We start from the raw sequence: 7,558 nt of genomic DNA, 5'->3' as shown, positions 1-7,558 counted from the left end.
TTTATATAGTATACACAGTAAACATATTATGTAAACAAAAACTTTTATTTTGGATCACTACTAATAATCTACACTACTGGTTAAAAGTTTGGAATATTTAAAAAGAAATACATTTTTGAAAGAAGTCTCTTAAGCTCACCAGGGGTTTTTTTGATCAAAAATACAGTAAAAACAGTAATATTGTACAATAATAATAATAATAAATATCTACAACAATTGAAAATAACTCATTTCTATTTGAATATATTTTCAGACGTAATTTATTGCTGTGATGCAAAGCTGAATTTTCAGCATCATTGCTCCAGTCCAGTTGCACGTGATCCTTCAGAACTCATTCTAATAAGCTGATTGATAATATGAATTATTGTTTTTATTTTTAATAAAAAAAAATAGCTTTGGTGAGCATATTTCTTTCAAAAACATGAAAAATGTTATTCCTATTTTGCTACAAATTTATAAACACTAAAAATAATTATTTCCAAGTGGCTCTTGACTGCATTGAAAGTTGTAGAAGTCTTGTAAAAGCCATGCCTAAAGCCATTAGAAGAAGGTTATGATGGATTACAGGGTTGAAAGAAAGCGAACACCATATTTGGAGACAAATAGATAAAACGGTAACCTTGTTCCCTCCGAGATTGAACATTCCAGAGCTGTAATAAAATGTGCGGGTGATAGTCACAGGACCGCTCGTCATATACAAAAATAAATCAGCGGGCAGGTATGTAAACAGTCCCAGACAGTTTTGTTCCACGCTGAGCTTTGCAGATTATAGACTGACTTCCCTTTGGACCAGGTTGTTTCCTCTGACACTCAACGATAAGATTGTATCACTCACAAGATTTATCTAGTTTACTGTAGTTATAACTCGTTATGGCAGATTTGAGCCCCGATGTTCCGTGTTGCCTTGGCAGGGCTGATTTATGACCTGCTGGCACAGTCCGTTTGAGCTGAAAACTGCAAGTGGAGAAGTAAATTTAGGGGATTAGAGTGAGAAAGAGTTGGTGGAATCACGCAGCACCAGATACATCTACAAATGAAAGGGAAACCATTTGGTCTGCAACCCTTTTTTCCCCTCTCTTGCTCTTTTTCAACTTCTCTCGCAATCCATTTTCATTTCTTATTGAGACCTTGAGCCAAAAGCTAACAAATCTTCCATTGCTGCTGCACACTCTGTAGTGTAATAATGCTGCTATCTTTTTTCAAAGTTTAAAACTAGAGTGAAAAAAGGATAGAGCAATGCATGTCATGCACAAAAACAAATAATTTAGTGGTACCAAGCAAGAAGCTCTCCATTGTATCGGAAGGTGGAGGGAGTGACAGAAAGAAAGCGCTGAAGCGAGACGAGAGCAAAAAGAAAGAGCGGCAGACAGCTGAAGTGGATTTTCTGTTTCTAGTGGCTCTTTGGTAAAATGAAAGTGACAAACAGCTGCTTACACTTGGCAGGCGAGCTGGCTCTTCGCAGCTGTTTCAAAATAAACAGAAATGGAGGCCCTTGTAAAGTTTACGTTCCGTACAAAACTCTCCCTTTAATTATTTTGCAATCTGTCCGCTGAGCACTTTTTATCAATGGGATGTTTATGCCCCCAATAGATTAAACTGAACGCATGTTAAACACAGATAAGTAGTTACTTCTTGTTGAACTGCTTTTAAAGCTAATTTTGGTTTTGGGTGCAATCCCACAAATGGCAGCATTCACTGATTCACTGACTGCACGGCTGAATGTGACCAGTGAACCGAAGCATACAGGCCCCTCATGAGGCTGTGAGTTTAAAAATGAAGCATAAAGCATGGAGAGAGAAAAAAGAAAGAAGGAGAAGGACCGAAAAGTAAAACTTGAATGGACTCATATATATCAGGTGACAAATTATAAATGAATCTGCCTCAGATCTCTGCCTATTCATGCGTGTTTATTGAAAAGCAAATGTTTGAATAGATGTAAGAATCGTGTAGTATAAACACTGGAGCAGCCGGGGGGAAAATGATGGGCGCGCATGACAGGTATTGGTGTAGTGTTTATGAAAGACTATGTATGAGTGTTAGACTAACTATCCACCAGCAGAACCCTGTTTGCCCTCAGGGGGCCCTCAAAGGGACAGAGCATTTCAGAGAAGACATCATGGTACCTAATCATGTTTGCAGTGGTTGTCATTGTGGCTATTTTCTTTTATCACAAAAATAATACTATTTTAATGCCATAAAAAGGAAGAACTGCATGTCTCAAACAGTCCAAAAGTATTCATCTACTGATGGACCTTCTTGATTTGACTCTGGAAGGACGTTCTTGAAAGCAAAGCAATGCTTTTCAATAAAATCAACAAGAGTGAAAACTTTTCAATTCAGTTAGGTTTTTGCCCAGAAACATCGTCTGCCAAGTCAACAGAGAGTTAAAAAGGGTCTCACTTGGATTATTTACCCCAAACGTTCACCTCAGTTTAACTTGAACCGTCTTGCCTGTGATTTATCGAGAGATGTTGAACTATGTGGAGCAGGCCAACTTATAGGAATGTTGTTGATGTTGCACCTCGCTGAACGACTTCCTCACTCTTGCTGAAAAAGTCTATTTAAGCAAAAAAAATTATGTAGGTCTACATAAGAGCATGGTAAAGTACTGCAAATCTAGGAGCATTCGGTTTATATCTGAGTTCAATAAATAATTGGGTCTGCTTAATTTAGTTGTCAAAATGGCAACAAAAAAAATCAGATGTTTCACAGTGATGCTAATCAGGACAAGATCTGTCTTGAAGTTCATTAAAAACATTGCAGAAAATATTGTTATGGACTAATTATATTTGTCCACAGGAAAGCTCATACGAAGATGTATGAGCACAATATCTAGCCATCATCTAAAAGACTTATACATTTGTGAATGCTGGGATATACTTGCAAATCTAACAGAGCATTAAATTCTATTGAATGAATATACAAGGTAATGCACATTGAAGCCATATATATTAAACACTAAAATTGCGTAGTTCCCTTGAGTGACACTACAATGACGCTCCAGCATTTTCCTTTTCCCATATTTAGTAATGAAACTAGTTTTGTACCTAAAATAACAAGGACTAACATTCACAATATGTCAGCATAGAACCTTCCGGGTTCAGGATTGTTGGCAAAGATACACATCTGGAAACACTTCACACTTTCCAGACTAGTCAAACGTGAGAACCAAGGTCTGAGCATCAACTTTAAAGGAGAATGTAACCGAGTATGATTCCTCTCAATACTAGACTCTGCACATTAATGAACAATTAAAAAATTATACAACCCCCATTCACAGTTATGATAGATTTACTATTGTGGCAAACATACAACTACATCATAAATGTAGTTAAAGATATCTGCTGACAATTTACTTTAAGATAAATTTACAATAATTTATGGTCTGTATACTTAGCCAGATATTTAGATAAAAAATATTTTGAATTTCAAATTAATAATCTAACTTCGCTCTTAAGACTATTTAGACATTTTTGGCTCCAGGCCCTGTTGAATCTGATATATCTCATATGGTGACTTTAATGTGTTTTTGCTGACTTGCCATTTGTTCAGTGGAACATGAATCAAGTTGTAACTGAAGTATTCTTTATGCACAATGCATTTGCAATGTTGCATTTTGCAGGAATCTGCATGCAAATCTATCAGACTTAACCTATAAATCACAGACTACTACACATCAATCTAAAAAAAAAAAAACTGTGCAAAAAGTAACTGTACTGTTAACAGACCAAAAATGAGAGCGACTTGCTCATAATATAAAATTTAATAGAGAATGCTCAAGTGTAACAATCTCAGGAGGAGTGTAACAGTGGTTGAAAAAATAAATTGTATTAACCAACTGTGTCTCACATAAGAACTCACCTAAAAAAAAAGTGTTGCTAGCACATATTAATATTACTGAAGAGTTTTAACTTTAATAAACTGCTGATTCTTTTAGCTGTCAGAAATAAAATTAATAAATTTCTAAAAAATTATTACATTTTTCATATTTTTTATTTATTAAACACATTAAGATATATCTTAGTGTTAAAATGTTGGGATTGCATGCTTTCTGTGGTATCATATATATGAGAACAATCTCATATATTGTCAAGAGGGTTTTTATGGTTTCCCATCACTGCACTCAACAGCCTAAGACATGCAGACAAAACACAAGTGATTCGGTTTCTCTTTGCATTTTAAAAATAAGTATTATTTTAATAATTATTATTATTTAAAAAATAACAAAATTAAATTGTGCAGTTCAATAAACCAACTTAACAGAGAACACATTTAAAAACAAGACTAGGTAATAATTATAATAAAACCTATGGTTCGTTGGAAAACAGTATGAGCTACAAGCCTGAACATGGAACCCTGTGGAGTCAGATGGTCATTTAATCCAGGCCTTCAGTGTCCTTAGAGTCCTGCTGAAGTATCCCACTGTGAGTTATAGAGTACATGTGTCCAAGTACACATGTGTGTTCATGCTTTTCTGTTGATACATATAGCAGTATATTTATTTTATTTTGTTTAAACAAAGGGCCATTCAGCATTTAAGCTAAATCTGAAAATCCAAAAATAGAAAGCATTCAGTTAATCTCTCCAAAAATATATAATAAAATATAATAATAATAAATAAATAATATAATATAATAAAATAATGTAATATAACAAAAATATATAATAAACTATCAAAAAGGTATACATTTATTCATTTACAACAACAACAACAAAAATGTATTTAAAGTAGTATTGTCAAACGATTAATCGCGATTAATCACATCCAAAATAAACGTTTTTGTTTACATAATATATGAGTGTGTACTGTGTATATTTATTATGTACTGTATATATAAATACACACACATACAATATATATTTTGAAAATATTTACAAGTATATATTTATATTCATATAATTTATATTATATATAAATATATTTAATATATAAACATAACATATTTCTATTAAATATATAATACATGCATGTGTGTGTGGATTTATATACATAATGAATATACACTACACACACATTTATTATGTTAACAAAAACTTTTATTTTGGATGCGATTAATTGCGATTAATCTTTTGACAGCACTAATTTAAAGCTATTTTTATGTCAGTGGTATACTGATGTTTTGTGAAATTTGGACTTTTCCAAATATTTTGATCTACAGGTTAAGACCCCACATAACCAGGAAAGTTTAAAACCGGGAATGGATGATTGACAGGTAAGAAGGACTTTCAGGAAGCTTTTTTAATTTATATTACAAATGCAATTTGATTACATGTGTTTCAGATCAGAATATATATTTGATTCTGTCCACTTGACTGACCAAATGGATGTTAATACCAGGTGTAAATGAGGCCACTCATGCTTTAGACAGGTCTCAATCAGCATTGCCTAATCAATGCTACCTAGCCTTAGTGCTAATGTGGACAAGTGGCTAATTTGACAGCATCTGTGTTAAAAATTACACCTTGTGTTTGTGTAGCAGTTAGCAGGAGCACTGGAGCCTATTTAACACGTCACAACGTGTCAAAATGAATACCTCATTCCTCCCTCTCCCTCCTCAACCCCTCTCTATGCTCTTCTCGTCCATCATTGTCCTCTTTTTTGAGGTTGAGCCTGTGTCATGGGCACAGAAATGCCTTTGAAAGTCTGTTTATGGGTTTACGGTGCTTTCCTGGCATGTGGCAGAACAGCAGGACTCTGGTAACAGTCCCAGCAGGAGTTAGAGACCCCAATGAATCACTGGAGGATAGCTCAGTGATACAATAATAATAGTTGTCAAATCTTGTGCAGAGCAAAAATATGGCGAGTCTTTGACCTGCTTCTTCCTTTACTCTCAAATGGTGAGCCACACACTAAAATGACCACAGAAGGCAAAGATTGATCCTGTGTGTTCACAACAACATTAAAGAAAGAGCAGCAAGCCATTTCTGACATAATGGCATTATTTGCTTGGTTACATTGAATTTGTAAGTGGAAAGAGCCTCAGTCAGAGTTTGAAAGGGCCCAGAAAGGGAGAGGGAGAGAGAAAGAGAGAGAAAGAGAGGGGGTGGCCCCTCCGGAGCGACTGGGTCGTTAGGATAAGTCTACGGCCTCCAGTCGGCCTCTCATCCAGATAACAAGGCAGAGACAGCCTCACAGATCAAGAGTCATTATCAGAGACTCTTCCTGGGCAGTGGAGCATTAAAGTCCCGAACAGATCCAGCACTCTCTCAACCCTGTTGGGACCACCGCCAGAGACCAGCAGGAGGGAAATGAACCTCAACATCAGAGCTGATGAACATTCCTTAAGAAACTACTGGATGAAGGACCAGATTCATAAAAGTTGATACACCATTTAGGCATCTAAATGATTAGCAATGTTTGGATGCTTCTGTGAAGTGGCCTGTGGGTTTAGACCTCACAGTCTGGGAAGGGCAGTCCCCACATTGTCAATCAATCTTTCTTCATAATTGAATAGTGAAAGACAACTGTAGTTTTATCAACATTGTTTGATGCCAAGCTACAATCATATTAGTCTGTCAAGCAAATATTGGACTCGTATGATTTCACTCAGACTAAAGCATTCGCATGACACTTTAAAACAAGGGCGTCAGATCCTGCTCCTGGAAGGCCACTATCCTGCAGAGTTTAGCTTGAATTCTAATCAAACAAACTTAAACCAGATAATCAAGGTTTTCAGGATTTCTAGAAACTTTCAGACTGTTTTGGGGTTGGTTGGAGCTCAACTGTGCAGGACATTGGCCCTCCAAGAACAGAATTGGACACCGCTGTTTTAAAAAAGATGAATTATTGGTTTAGTCTGAGAAAAATCAAACATTTTAAGTCCGTGAAAATGGTGACTGCACCTTGTAGTGGATGGTTTGACATCACTGTTGCTAGAACACAAACCTGAGAATCTTGAGAACTTTTTACTTCTGCCGAAGCTGTTAGGTTTGAGGATTCCATCATTATTCTAAATGAGAACCAGCCGGCAGACACAGCTCCAGGCTAAAACCTCTCCTCCAAGGGGAGGCTCCATAGAAATGCATGAATTTTATCTCCAAGCACCTAGTGGCTGCATCAACATCACATGAAACATTACCATTGAATTTATGAACCTGGACAAGAACTCATTCTATACAAAACCGTCGAAAGCACCATAGAAGAATCATGTAAGTAACTTCCTGAGCTTGCTCACTATTTCCCTCAGCATGAGGCAGACTTGACACATATAGACACAACTACGCTAAGTCAGTAGGGGGTGGAGGGCTGGGGTATTAAAAGATTAAAGGCTCCCGTTTTTACTATTACTATATATATTTATGTTGTGTAGCGAGACGCGAGATACAATGCCACTGTGAAGTCAGTGTCCTGTTACTGTTTTTTTCATCGTCGTTTTCAATTTGTTATACTGAGGCTCGAGGTCTGGAGGGCAGGGAACATTTGTCATGCAGTATTTTGCCTTAAAAGCCATCTGTGCAGAGGCTAATTCATTTCCTCTTTCTGCCGACCGCTCCTCTATAAACCCCCACCAAATAAGTCATTATAAATAAAGTCATCATAAAACCGCTCCTGCAAGAC

The sequence above is a fragment of the Sinocyclocheilus grahami genome, unplaced genomic scaffold (assembly GCF_001515645.1).
Source record: "Sinocyclocheilus grahami isolate Dianchi unplaced genomic scaffold, SAMN03320097.WGS_v1.1 scaffold17.1, whole genome shotgun sequence".
Taxonomy (NCBI): domain Eukaryota; kingdom Metazoa; phylum Chordata; class Actinopteri; order Cypriniformes; family Cyprinidae; genus Sinocyclocheilus; species Sinocyclocheilus grahami.
Note: the sequence above shows the minus strand (reverse complement) of the source record.